General features: G+C 38.1%; 1 pseudogene; it reads left to right on the plus strand.

Moving 5' to 3' along the window:
* The first annotated feature begins 11,010 nt into the window (after positions 1-11,010).
* LOC147465741 (uncharacterized) lies at positions 11,011-13,654 on the plus strand (annotated as a pseudogene).
* The last annotated feature ends 1,341 nt before the right edge of the window (positions 13,655-14,995 follow it).

The raw sequence follows: 14,995 nt of genomic DNA on the forward strand, positions 1-14,995 counted from the left end.
ACCAATTCTGACGTGAGTATTTTTAGTTCTCCCTCTCAAAACATCTTTATGATGCAACAATTGGGATTGGCTGACCCAAATTCGATTCTTCAGCTTTTGGAACTTAAATTATGCGAGTCCACTCTAAAGCATATGAGAAACAAGAGCCAAGTAGCCAACAAAGTAAAGTGGCTACAAATTCCTATAGATTTTGTCACACAACTAGTATGGAAGGCATGCATGAGAAAACCAGATTGTGTCATGAAGAGAAAAATAGATGTGATGCATCTAAAAGATTTTTTTGGGGCTCTGAATTTGCCTTGCAGAATGAATTTATGAAGGCTTACCATGCCAAAACTAGAGACATCCCACACGAAGATAGCTATGAGTACGGAGACTTGTGAGGTGAGTAAGAGAGAGAAAAGAAAAATCATTTGTCGAGGAGGAGAAGACGTTCACGAGAAAGACATACAACTATGTGGCCATTGCCAATCCCAACAACGGTGTGGCATGGTTCAACTTATGTCTTTATTATGAAAAATGGAGCTAAAAAGCCAACAAGTTCACAACCAATAAAAGTATAGAAATTTCTTGGAGTTTGCTCTCTTGAGAAATGTAACTACCAAGTTTAATCAATCGCACTCTAAATGAAGAATTTTTCTAGAGTAAACTAAATTAAGGGATTTTCATTACATAGAAAAACTAGGATTACAAGAATGCCTCAACTAGAATGAGGATGGACTCATGAAAGCTACAATCCCTCGTCAAGATATGCCTTTTGGAGAGTGTCTTTCTCCTCTTGTCTTTTGGTATCATCTTCTCAATATGGTACGATCGATTAAAATGGACATTGACAGTAGCACTCCAATTTGGGCAAATATACATGAGAGGGTGAGTAAAGGCAAAGAATGTGATTTGGAAGAGCTTCTTACTCGATTTCACATTGATCACTTCAAATATGCTTTCACCATGTGATGACCAAAAATGAAATCCAGCTGGACTGCAAAAGAGGAACCTCACACAAAAGGCATGACAAAATGATTTTCATACAGGTAAAAATTAGACCTTATGCTATAATTGCTACCAATAGTTGCTTTATTACGTGTATTTTTTGATTATCTAAGAATTGATACTTTACAAGTGGTAGGCCAATGGTCTCAATGTGGATAGTTAGTACCATAAGCATCCTAGTGATGCACAAATCCATAGTGAGCAAGAGAACACCGGCACATACACGACCAAACAAATCAAAGAGTTGAATGGAAATGATTGGTGGAGTGTTTTCCCTTGGTTCATTGACTATTCCAAAGGAAAGTGTCCACCAAATGAGATCAATATAAAGAGAGTTATTGTTGTTTGGCTTATATGTTTTTGAACTCTAAAGCATATGAAAAAGGTACTAAATCTTCTTTCTCACTAACAGGATCAAGATTGTGGGCCAAGGAAAGATTAGTGGAAGAAGGGAGTGGTGATTTGGAAAAAAAAGGGGAAGGGCAAATCTTTCAATGGATGTTTAGGGCCATCAAAGGAGGTAGAGCAACCTTTAGCCAAGAAGCAAAAGATGCAAGGCGAAAGCGAGAAGCAAACACCTCAAGAGTCTGAGAGAACTGAAGAAGTTGAGGATTTGGAGGAGAGATAAGAGAAGTCTCACCATGACTCTCAATCGCATGTTGAAGTGGCCTCTCTAATAGGCATGTCAAGAGCAAGACATACACAGATTACACAAACAAGAAGGATTTTGAGCGAGAAATTTTGAGTGCCTTTTCCCATACCATAGGTTTTTTGAGTATGTTTTTTCCTTAGTAACCATAGAATGAACACTTTCATGTCATCTTACTTTTATTTGCATGAAGGCACAAATATCACCACGTAACACCATGTCATTTACCATTAGTATGCATTGTTTCTAAGCATGATGCTACGCATAAGAGGAGAATATTGAAGGATTTTTGTGATTGTATTGATAGGAATTTTTTTAGCCTCCGATTTTTCTTTGGTGGCTTCACTAGATTTGGGGACATTGATCCCGAGATGTATTTGGCATAACTAATATGGATGGACGTTCCCATAGGGCCAACCATAACACAAACAAGCCCTACGGTTCATTCATGGAATGACATGAGTTTTGACCTCATTGAGATGGCGGTGGATCCTACATACAAGTTCTTGAGATTCAATGGCACCTTTGTGGCTACTATGCACGTCAAAGATCTGTCTAGAGTTTTTAGGTGTTCTCTGGATTGTGAATTGTAGCTCAAGTATATCCTATATTTAGATACCACTAGATAGTTTTGGTGTTTTGAGGATGACAGTGATTTAGAGATGGTCAGTCCTATTGTATTTCTATCACGACCCAACTTCTTTATTGTTTGTTAACACATGTAGCTATTTCAAGTTGATGTTCTTGTGGTAGCAATCTTCAATTACCCTTCTAGACTTACATCCATGCATCCATGATATGACAGACATGTTGGAGGTGTGGGAGTTGATGGTGGGCACTATAGCTCAAATAGCACTCACATTTTTGAGGAGACTTATGAGGAGAGGAAAAATTTGGTATGTTGGAATTAGGGTTGCAGGGATGCACACACAACTTGGAGTAGATGAAGAAGATTAAGGCACACAATAGAGACTATATTGCTTCCTACACAATGGAAAGATAAGTTAGCCCTATAATGATGTGTGTATATACAATGCATGGGGGAAAAACCTCCCAGTGAGGGAAAATTTTTCCCAATGGTCCTAAATGTGTTCAAACATATCACTACCTCATACATGGTAACAAATCCCCCCCTGGGATGGATGTGGTGAATGAGAGCTAGCACATAGTATATAGAAAATTTCCATGCCCTGAGGAAATGATCAATCCACAAAGGGAAGTAAGCCCAAATCTTTGCAAAAAGCTTCAAACTTCTCACAAGGAAATGCTCTTATGTATAGATCTACAAGGTTGTACTATGTTGGCACATAAGCCAAGCTGACCTATCTTGCTAAGAGTCTCTCTTTCATACGGAAATAATGCACTTCAATGTGCTTCGTGCGAGCATGAAAAATTGTGTTTCTTACAACTGCCCCAATGTGCTCTAGTTGTCAGCATACATGATATTGGCAGTGTCCTATCCAACACCCAAATCAGCCATGAGGTGTCTGAGCCATACACGCTCAACCATAGCTGTGAAGCTTGCCTTGTACTCTACTTCACAAAACTGGAAGTGACCGCAGTAGGTTTCTTTTTGCTCAATCATGATATGCATGAACTACTAAGCATGAAACAAAACCACTTGTGGACACTCACATATCATAACAACCAGCCGAATTCGAGTCCAAAAAAGCATGTAAATCTAGCGGCATGGACCCCCCTTTGGGATAAAATAACCCAAGATGTAAAGTGTGACTCGAGTAGAAAAAGATGCTCTTGACAGCTTGCCAATGCTTAGACATTGCGATATGCATAAATCTACTCATCTGTGAGATTGAAAATTGAATATTTGGCCTCATATTGCATACATAAATAAGGCATCCAATAGCAGTCTACTAAAGAGTGACATCGGTAGTATCACTAGCATCATGAAGCCTTTAATTTTAAACCTATTTCCATTGAAGTAGTAGCAGGTTTGTAGTCCTCAAGGCCAAAGTTACATAGTAATGTCTCTATCTAGCTTGTTTGACACAAGCCAATATCTCCATCACAATGCTTATACTCTACATTAGGAAGTGAATGAGGTATAGGAGGGCCTCTTTATTTGGTAGTTTAAGGGAATTCTTAAAGCTTAAGCCAAGTTTGACCAAGCCTAAAAGAGAGGGCAAAAATGCCTATGCTTAGATTTAAAAAAAAACCATTTCTATATTTTGTATTTGAAAATAGTCTATTTAGTAACCCAAAAGAGAGGTGGATAAATGAATTTTAAAATGTCTTTTTTCCACCCCTCTTCTCTCTCTAACATATAAAACACTCTCTCACACTTAGATCTCATTAAAGGAGGCACTTTTTAGTCCCCATGCCAAAAAAGCAAATTTTTCACATTCTCTCACTGCATTCTCTCTCTAAAATGTGAGCCAACTCCCTCTCCCTCTCTCTCTCTCTCTCTCTCTCTCTCTCTCTCTCTTTTCCCCCCTTTTCTCTCTTGTCACTTTTCCCTCCCAATCATTAAGGAACATTCTTTGTTGCCTACTTCTGATAGAGTGCAGATCTGCTCTCTCTTCCACTCTCTCTTCCTTTATTGTCTTTCTATCTCCCACTCCCCCCCCCCCCCCCCCCCCCCCCTGGTTCTCCCACTCCAACTCTAGCTGAGAGGAATGGAAAACTCCATTACCTCTATCTGGAGTAGCATTTATCTCTCTACACTCATGAGAAAAAAAAATTATTTAAAGGAGATTGAGCTGCACTCCCTCTCTTTCTTCCCTCCACAACATAATCCTTTTCTCGTAACTCTGAGTACTCTCCACTTCTTTCCTCCATAGCTAGCTTCACTTGCTTGTAGTAGTCACCATTACACATTCTCTCTGTAATTTGCTTGATTACCTAACACAAATGTCATTCAATTCCCTACCGCTGCAAGATATTACTATAATAAGACATGACGATATCGATTAAACGTTGATTTAAAGTAGGAGTATGCTACTGTGCGACTTGGCACATCTAATCCCAATGCTGGAGATCAACTACGGAACCTTGGGTGCAAGACAATCAACACATGGGTTGATGACCATATTTACCCTGGCGATCCAATGACGAATGCATCACCACCCTTTTGTAATGTCACTGAGCTATTGCGTTTTATTGGAGATGGGAGAGACGGATTGTTTGGCTATTGCTGGAGATTATATTCAGCTTTTGTCAATGAAAGGAAAGCAAGAAAGCATCTTTGTGCTGCCTATTCATCATTCCAAGAGAAGTACGCGAAAGACATTCAGCAAGTCAGAGAGGAAGCCAAAGAGAAGATGAAGCAGCTAAACGATGAGATGGTGAAGCTTAATAAAAAACTACAACATAAAAAATGGAGCAAGAGTGCCATCTAGACAATTTTGTTCAACTACAACACACTACACGTAATACGCACCGGTAAATCGATCATCTCACACACATTCCATTGGGCTACCACATTCACAAGTGCAAGAGACATGCGATGTCTATGCTATCTTCAAGTGGTGGAGCTCAAAAGAAACGTATCTGCTAGACTCGGTAGGGATACAAATGCAAGCTTCTAATTTCTTACAACTTTTGCAGGTTGCTGTAATATTATTTCAATATGCAGGAACTTGGATGGGATGATGATGGAAATTGATTTTGATGCTCAAACAACTAGACATACTCTGCTGCAACATATCATCAAGCCAAAGGAGTTGGTGGAGCTATTGGATGATCCAACCAATGTTGACATTGCAAATGTTTTGCACCAAAAGTATTTTAGTGAGCTAAAGAGCATTGTGTCGCCTCAGGAGATGATGGAGGTGTGTGATAGCGCATGAATAAGTTTCAAGGAATATAAACCTTTGTATAGAATTGTCACTCTAGGTCAAGCAAAAGTTTTGTTTAGGTCGTTGCCAACACTTTACAATGTTAGTGTTGCAAAAAGGTGCACCAATAATGATGTTGCAAGCTTGTTGGGTGGATTTCAATATGTGGAGGATGCTCTACCATTAGAAGAGAGAAAATCCTTCCATTACAATGAGTTCAATAATGTCTATGTTGACTTGAAGGTCCAGGAGTCAATGATCGAATTTTATGGGTTGACACAAGAAGAGTATGATGGCAAAAAGAAGAGTATGATGGCAAAGTTATATTTTTTATGAAGCTTGATGAGTGCCAGATTGTCAAAGGTCAAGGACTCAAAAGGGTAAGTGTTATGTAACATTTAATGCACTAGTGACTTGTGTGTTGGTACTATTAGATATTAGTTTTTATGACACGTTACACTTATTAACAGAGACTTGGTGGGCGTCGATGTTGAGCTAAATGCCAATGAGAAGAGAAACACATGTTTAAGGGTTCAATCAAAGAAGAGTATTTGGTGGCTGGCAGCTTTTCATCTCCCACATATTTTTCTTTCTCACTAAAGGATTTCTATAAAAAAATCATCAAATTGTGTAAGCAAAGATAGCACAAGTTTGCCAATCTTTTGGCCTTCAAATTTGAAGAATGCAAAAGATTATTGACTCATGTAACTGTCTTTGCACATTTGTTATGGTTCAAATGTGGCTTCTCAATTTTGATGCGTTATTTTTCTTTGAGGTCATCTTCACGGGCTCATTTATTATTGCATTTTTCCAAGAGTCTTGTGCTTCGTTTAAATCCTACTATAGTAGGTACAACTGCTAATCCAACAATGCGGCATTGTCATCTTTTATGAGTCATTTGTCTTTGAGTTCATCTTCATGGGCTCCCTTATTATTGCATTTTTCCAAGTGTTTGTGTGCTTCATTTAAATGTAGGTGCATTTGCTACTCCAACATGGTACATTTAAATGTAGGTACATTTGCTACTCCAACATGGTACTAATAGAGGAGAATCGCTACCCGGTTGGAGGGGTTGTGCTGTTGGACTCCATGGCAAGTTAAAATGTTGATGATTATGTTGATTTGTTGTAGATCTTGTTTTAGGAGACAAAAAATTTGATAATCTGTTTACCCTATCGCCTAATGGAGTAAAATATATTGTATGTACATCCCACCAATGACTGGTGTTTTCCCACTAATGAATTAGAGGCACTATGTTTCTTATGTAGAAGTTTGTGAGTTGACTAGGTCATTGTAGATGTGGGGGTTAGAAATCTGTGGCTTGTTGACTATGTATTAGGCACTTTTCAGAGCTCATACCATGGCATAAGCATGCGAGGGTGGAAGTTATTGCAAAGTCAAAGCGAGTTGTGATAGAAAAAATGTGCAAATGTGATGGCAAACGTCGTGGTTTTGCAAAAATGAGAGTGTAATTGTGAAAAATTACTAGGGCAAGAGATTGCCAAAAGAAAAACCTTGCAAAAGCATTAGCTTGAGAGATGGCTTAGAGAGGGATTTGAATTTCTTGGGAGCTTTCTTTGGCGAGATTTTTTAGGAAATGAACCTAAGTTTTACGAGCTTCTCCACTACTAAGGAAATTTCTATTTTTATGAATAGAATACCACTATCAAGACTTCCATAGATCATGAAGGAAAAACTGTAATTGGTAGTTATACTAACATATCAAAATTATGGTTGGGTGATTCTCAAGTTCTAGAATCCCCTCTCTATCAATGGAGACAAGACAAATGTATGAATTATTTCATGATATTGGTTTAGGAAGACATTGCATGTTCTAGTTATTTTTAGAAATCAAACATCTTTGTAGCAAGCCATGCTAAAGAACACCCTTGAGACAAAAAATGCAAAGTACATAGCTAGACTCATCATTGGGATTATGTAATTAATAAATACATGTTTGAAGGATAAATAAGTCTACCAAAGATTCTAGTTTAGTGCATTTTTGTGTGCTCCTTGCAAAGTCCATTTTGTCCAACAAAAAAACAAAACTTTGGAGCATTACACAATGAAATACTCGAAGGGTTACATGTCCTTACAAAAAAAGGCTATTTGATAGAACTCCATAGCCATTGCCTCTCAATCAAGCTTTATGGAATCTTAAATATTGGCACAAACTTCTTCCTTTCGAGGATGTGATAACATATTTGACACATCATCCTGTGACAATGTCAACTGGTGTACGAGCATATTCTCATGCAAGTAGACAAAATAGAGATGTTTACATGCAAGATAAGGCTTCCCTTTAGCTTCTCTCAGCATGAAATCTGGACATGTACACGAAGGCTCTACCTTAATGTGCACAAAATATTCCTCTCCACTCTCACATGCCAAGTGAAAAATAGAGTGTGGTGGGGGATCCATTGCACTCTCATTAATGACTATTGCTATCATAGACTCAGCACTACAAACCCTATTTTCTCCATCCTGGGATATTCCATGACGCCACTTGGTTGACCTCCTTTTGTTGATGGTAACATATTTTTCCCTCTTATCACTCTCCATTTGGCTGCTGCTTGTTTAGACGATTCCCCTATCCCTGCCAAAAATTGTGGATCATGCTTGAAACTAGCCTTACCCAATTTCTCTCTCTCTCTCTTTAAAAGTGATGTTTGTGCCCATGTCCACTTTCCGCACATCTGGGTACTCTTGCTTATGGGTTATTTTTGGATCCACATGCCATGTGTGTGAAACATCTGATGGACAAAACCACATCATCTGAGGCTTTGGTCCTCCAGGTCCAAAATGTTGACGTTTTGAGAAGAAGCAAGGGGCCACTGCACCAGTAGAGCTTCCTTGTATGTAGGAACTACACTTATTCCTTCCATCAATACTTCCTAAACATTTGACCTTAGAGTTCAAGGGGGTTTGTCTAATGGCCCACATTGTTCGTCTAATGGCCTCCTCTTTTACCTGCATAATTTCTCCACTTAATGTGCCATAATGTTGTGTGTTTTCTTGATGAACTTGGTTGCTCTCTTTTGTGGTCCTATGTTTCCCCTACCTTGAGGCCTTGTTTTTTGGATGTGTTGTATGACTCCCTACAAAACTTACTCTTCTTGCTGATCATTTGGTTGCATGATGTCTACTTTCCATGGCATACCCTGCGAAATGTGAGCATTGATCGATTTTGGTTGCCCTCACCCGGTTCCATTGGATAGTCTCCTTATCCCCATGTAGATGCGTAGTTTCCTCATACATAGGTGTACCTGCCACTTCTTCTTGGACCATGCGGGCAACTTGGGGTGGGATTGGTGTTGACCTTGCTGCTACTCTCTCCGTCAACTTACTTAAGCTTGGTCCTTCACCTTTGTGCTTCCCTATTTGATATGCATGTTGCTTGGAACTCTGTAACAAAGCATTGGCCATATCTGAAATACATGCATCATACAAGCTAATTTTTTCCTTGTATCCTTCTCCAGCAAGCCAGCTCCATGCACACTTTTAGATAGGTTTGTACGGGGAGGATGTGCTAGCTCCTTTGAACTTAAGAGAACCTACACACAAAGAGATTCCTATTATAAAAAGCTAAGATTTTAAGCATTCAACACCATATTTTCAAACAAAATTTTGATTTATAGAAATGCTCACATCTGACATCAAGTTTCCCATGCATGTATTTCTTTACTTTTTAATGATGCTTCCTCCTTATTTGTTGCTAATCACCATTCTTCACATAAGTTAATATGTTGTTGTCAACTTTCTTTCTTAACACATTGTTTAGTATGTTTAAATAAGATTTGTTTCCAAAAAAATAGGCATGTGTGCTCCCTATCCTCCATAATGTTTGTTGGGCCACCATTGAAAACAGTCCTAATTGCACACCAATTGGACCCTGCTTTGTCGGTCATAAACCCATGAAAGTTTGTAGGTGGATAACCACATTGTTGCATTGCATTGTTGAGCATCTCCCAAAAAAACACTTGGCTCTTGGTGTTTTCCTCCTTCATATCACAAGAGGCTACGGTCATGATCTCTTGAACATTATAAAAATAGAGACCATTCTCTAATGTGAAGGCTTAATCATTAAAAAATATCCAAAAGACATAGGAAACAACATTACAATTCCTAACCTTGGGCCATAAACATGACAAGCTATAGTTGACCAACCTAACAAACGGTGAGTATAATCAAATAAAATCCAAGACTTGGATAGGTCACCTCTACTTCCATGTCGCATGCGATTGTCCAAATCAACACCTGATGTTGGTCCTCATATGGACATCTTAAAAACATAACATTTCTCCTCAGGGCCAAATTGACCTGGAAAATGGCTCCCTTGGAAAAATGAGTAGTGAGACCTCCGCTGTAGAAGAAGGATGCTATCAAACCCTTCTCCAACTGGCATTAATCTTCTCTTCTCCTGGGATACAATTTACTTGAATCTGTATGTCAAAGCAAGGATTGCTCTTGGTTTAGATACTTATATTATGATAATTGGAGAAAAAGAAAAGCAAAAAAGGGACATACCTTTGGTTTTCCACTAAAGGACTCAATTCCTCTAAGAAATAACATAGCTCTTGATCTCCAACATCAGTAGATATCTCCTCATTTTGTCATCATAGTGGAAAATAGCATATTTTTCACAATTTCCATTTGTATCTTTCGAGGTCCAACACTCTTTTGCATCTTTAGCATTTGAGAAACAAATGATCTCAATCACTCAATCATAGATTTAGAAGTTCCTGGTTGTACTGGATGATCATGTATGCCAAGATGCAATATCACTCTTGTGAAATGAGTATCATTTGGCATCACATAGTACGCTATAGACTTGCACATTTGAATGCAGTATGGGGTCTTGGACAAAAGTGGCAGACAATTTTACTCCTATCATCCTCTATTAAAAGTCCCATAGCAATTTTCTTGGAGAGATATCCTTGAAAGAAGGTATTGTTAAATCTCTTATTTGTCAAATAAAAAGGGCAATTGATCCTATGGCATTTAAGAGCACCAATGCAATAGCTAACTCGAACAATACACTTTATGGACATGTTAGATGTGATAGGACGTGTCCATAGGTGACCATCACATTTCTGCTCCATTCCATCCATATTCCCTTTTTTCCATAAGTTGGTGGAAATTCCATGATAGAATCCCCACTATATCTTCTAGGTACCTCCTTGACCTGGATCACTTGGTTGAGCCTTTCAATCATTGATCTCAACAAAAAAGGTTGTTCTTTCTTTTGAAGAACATTAAGAATACTCTCTGAAGCCATGCATTCATCCATAGAGACTTGTTGGTTTTGTAGGTTCTGTGAACAAGGTATGGCTCCCAAGAAATGAGTGCAAAAGGCAGAGAATATAAAGAAAGGTTGGTATTAAGTTTTTTTTAATGTGTTATATCTTGAATTTCAATTTAAACATTGACTAAAACATTTGATTTGCACATGTTTTGTAGCAAAAAAAAGGTTACTCACTCAGATCTGGACATGTGTATCAAACTTTGAGTGAGGAAGCACAATCTACGACTCCTGCACATTCACAGTTATCTACGTGTCAAGAGAAAGAGGGTATGGGAGCACTGTCCCATGATGTCGGTAATGATCAAGATGAAGAGAAACAAACTACTACCATGCTATCACCTTGTGCTCCAGTTATTATCTCCACTACAAAAAATGTTAGCCAATCACAATCTGAGGGGCGTGATACCACTAATGATGTGGGAGCTGGGCATAAATGGCTTCTTGGACAATCAATTAATTTTGGGTTGCTAGGTGATGTGTTTTTAAAATTCTTTGTGAATCGCAATATCCCTCCTCCCTTGATCCCTTTGTGTAGATTGATTCCTAATGAAGCAATCCACACAGTCTCTAACCAAATTGAGGCATTTTGTGATTCTTTTGATAGTCATGGCTATTTTGATGCATCCCTTTGTGTAGATTGATTCCTAATGAAGCAATCCGCACAGTCTCTAACCAAATTGAGGCATTTTGTGATTCTTTTGATGGTCATGGCTATTTTGATGCATCTGCCCCTTTTTTGTCTCTCTAAATTGCCCTAGAAGCTCTATCTATTTTGATGTGACACAACTAGATTTTCAAGAGTGGCGGTCAAATTGGGTTCTTCAACATGAGACATTCGAGAAGAAATTGAAGGAACGGAGTGGGAGGATCTGAAAGGTAAAACAATTCTAGTTTGCGATGGTAATCATCGTGTGAAAGAATGGTTGTCACGTGTGCATGAAGTTAAGATACTTTTAAAGTGGCTAAAGTTTTTTTAAAATTATGGAGAGATTCATCCTTACAATTTGTAAGTTTCTTTATTGCTAGCTTGGTCACACATTCCGTCTCGCCATTTGCGTGTAAGGTGTCAATTTTTGGTAATTGACAAGAAGCAAGAAGGAGAGTTTTTATTGGCTTTGAAGTCTCAGAATGAGTAAGTATACCTAAATTCAAAATTAGTAGGTAGACTTGAATTTTTTTTAATCATTAAGTACTAATCTTCATTGACAAAATATGTGGTGTTTTATAGATTGGTGCGCACTAGTGTAACTCCTACGCTATCACATGAAATATTTATGTTTCAAAGATTTGGATTGGCTGACAAAACTTCAATATTAGAGTATTTGGGTGAGGATATAAGGAAGCGGGCTTCAATGGAGTTTAGCTTGGAGCGATGCATTGGAGAGCAATGGTACAATACTCTTGCTACTATTTTAGGCCAGCTTGTTTGGAAGGTAATGATTAAGTTTACGTTTTTTTACCAAATTTTTAAGTAGTACACACCATTTGTCAATGAGCATAGAGTTTTTCAATTTTTGTAGACCTCTTTTGATAGTGCAGTGAAGATGGCTATAGCTTCCATTGATAGACATATCCTAGGCTTGGAGGAGTATGTTGCAAAGTGTGAGAAGGCAAAAGGAACCGTGGAGCAAAAATTCACAGATAGAGCATACAAAATGCTCACCATTGCAAATCCAAATAATGGCAATGGGTTCTTTCAGATTGTCTTCAACTATGATTGGTCAAAGAAGCGTATGGTTGCTCTAGCAAAGGAAAATCTCTACACTCTCGTTTTTGAGCAGAGAGGTATGCCAAAATAGATACAATGCTCAAAATCTTGTATTCATTTGAAGTTTTGAGTCAACTATTTATTATGATATTATTTTTATAAATAGGAAGATGGAGGTGTTGCATATGCTTATGAACAGGAAAGGTGAAGGATGAGGCAACTATAGAGATGTTTGGGGACTCCAAAAAGACATTGTTGCACATGATAAAGGAACTCTATTGGGAGGAGCTTAAGATGAGGCTGAGACTATTGTGCAAGGGATTTCAATTTATGATGATGTGCCTATGGATGGATTTGGAAAGTGGGTGAAAGAGAAACTAACAATGCATGTACGGTGGAGTTTTCATGAAGTGTGGAAAGATCTTTCTAAAGTAAAGGAGAGAGAAAAGAAACTTGGTGTTGACGAGGCTGCCAAGAGAGTCGTATACAAGTATATTGTAATCCACAATTTGACTTTGGAGAACCATTCACGAATGCATGATATAAAATATATTTTGAGAACTATTTGATTGTTTATTGGTTTTTTATACTTAGGTTGATTGAACAACTCATTGGTAAAGGTCTCATGGATGAGGAGGGAGAAGTTGTGAAAGATTGGGCAAATGTTAGTTCCAAGGATACTATGTATTCTAAGGCATGGGTGGAGAGAGGTGTTTCTGAATGGGAAATTGAGAGATTCCCTTGGTGGTTAGACTATCCACTTGGACATCTGCCTCCAAGTGAGGAGCACTTATGGAAAGGTATTTTCTCATTGCTAAACTATGCAGAATTTTTTATATGTTCTCAAAGATAAATCCATAGGGCCTCTTAAATCTCACTACTTGCTTTTTTCATTCGGTTTATGTTTCATAGAGTTTAAAAGCATTGAGACAACTCACACTGGAACTCATAGAGATTCTCCACCTCATGAGAACTCTCCACCAGCTTCACCAGAGACAAATGTAAAGCTACCTACTACAACAGCCTCCACCTCACACCAAGTGTCTACATCTACCTCATCTCAACTTGTGCGTGAGAGGCGCACAAAGAGACGACTTAACACTGTGCATAAAGTTCAAGAAAAGACCACAAGTCAGAATGATTTATCGTCACAAACATGTGCTTGGAAAAATAATCTTATAGCTTTTTGTGAAATTTGTTGGTAGATGATGAGTTTTTGTCACAAATTTTGGTGGTAGACATCCACACTCTTAGCAAGGGGTCACATAGGTGGAAACCTTGAGTCTCACAAGTCACATTGATATTTTCATGATTTTATTACATAATGAAACCTCTTTAATTCTTTCCATACAATGTGGACAATTTTTAAGTGAAGATAGATGCATCATTATCTCACACAAGCTCTCTTGCAGACACAATTTCTTGTCTCGTGTGGGCTAATTTTCCTATGGGTTTACGAGTGGTAGATGTAGATGTGGATGGTTGTCCCCCATGGAACAAGATTAGCATGTCATTGATACGTGCTGCATTTACCTTTTCTACCTTTTTCATGGTTGATGAGGGATGGTTTGTGTGTTTGAGCCTTATGGATCACCTTTCTAAAATACACAAGGTGGGAAGGAAGGTTGGGTTGGTGATGCATCGGATGATGCCTCTTCATGTGCAATCAAATTATTTATACAAGAATAGAGAACAAGTGAGTACACACATCTCAAATCTTAGCTTTTACGCATGTGTATGTGTTTATATGATAACATGAGAAGGTTTTGTGTAATTGTAGGTTGAAACATTGGCACTAACTATGTTGTAGCTTTCACCCATTTTTTTTGTAATTGTAGCTATCACCCATGTGTATGTGTTTATACTATTGAGATGATAACATGAGAAGTTCTTGTGTAATTGTAGGTTGAAACATTGTCACTATGTAGCTTTCACTTATGTGTATGTGTTTATACTATGGAGACAACATGAGACGTTTTTGTGTAATTGTAGGTTGAAACATTGGCACTAACTATGTTCTATCAAGAACATTGTAATCTTTCTCTAATTGATTGTGAGGCAGGTGAAGAGGTTGCAAAAAAATTATTCAATGCTCAAAGAAATTTCATTGTAGAGAACAAAAATAAGAGTCCATTTCCGTGCACTTTGGTACATGGACACTATATTCAAGATGGTGCAGAAAGGTCTCCTATGTTTTTTAGGTGAGATGGGAACTTATCATATTTTATTTGTTGTGGTTTTAAAAAAATTATTATCGTAGAAGATATTTTTTTGAAATTCCTTTTTGCCAGAGATGGTTAGTGCGGAGATGCTATTTTGGATATTTTGTTGGATGTGGAGGCCTAGGACATGCATCTCAAGAGTTGAAGAGGAATTATCTAGGGATAGAGGATGATGTTGAGTTGGCTAAAGCATGCCTTGCAGATTTTGCATGAGATATGAGAGGACAAAAATGTGCTTTCTAGCTACCTTTTTTGAATTGAAAAACTATTTGTTTTTGGTAACAAACACTCTTTTAAGGCAGCTTTAGATTTTGTACCTTTTAA

This window comes from Adiantum capillus-veneris, chromosome 1 (assembly GCF_014529385.1).
Source record: "Adiantum capillus-veneris isolate H3 chromosome 1, ASM1452938v2, whole genome shotgun sequence".
NCBI lineage: Eukaryota > Viridiplantae > Streptophyta > Polypodiopsida > Polypodiales > Pteridaceae > Adiantum > Adiantum capillus-veneris.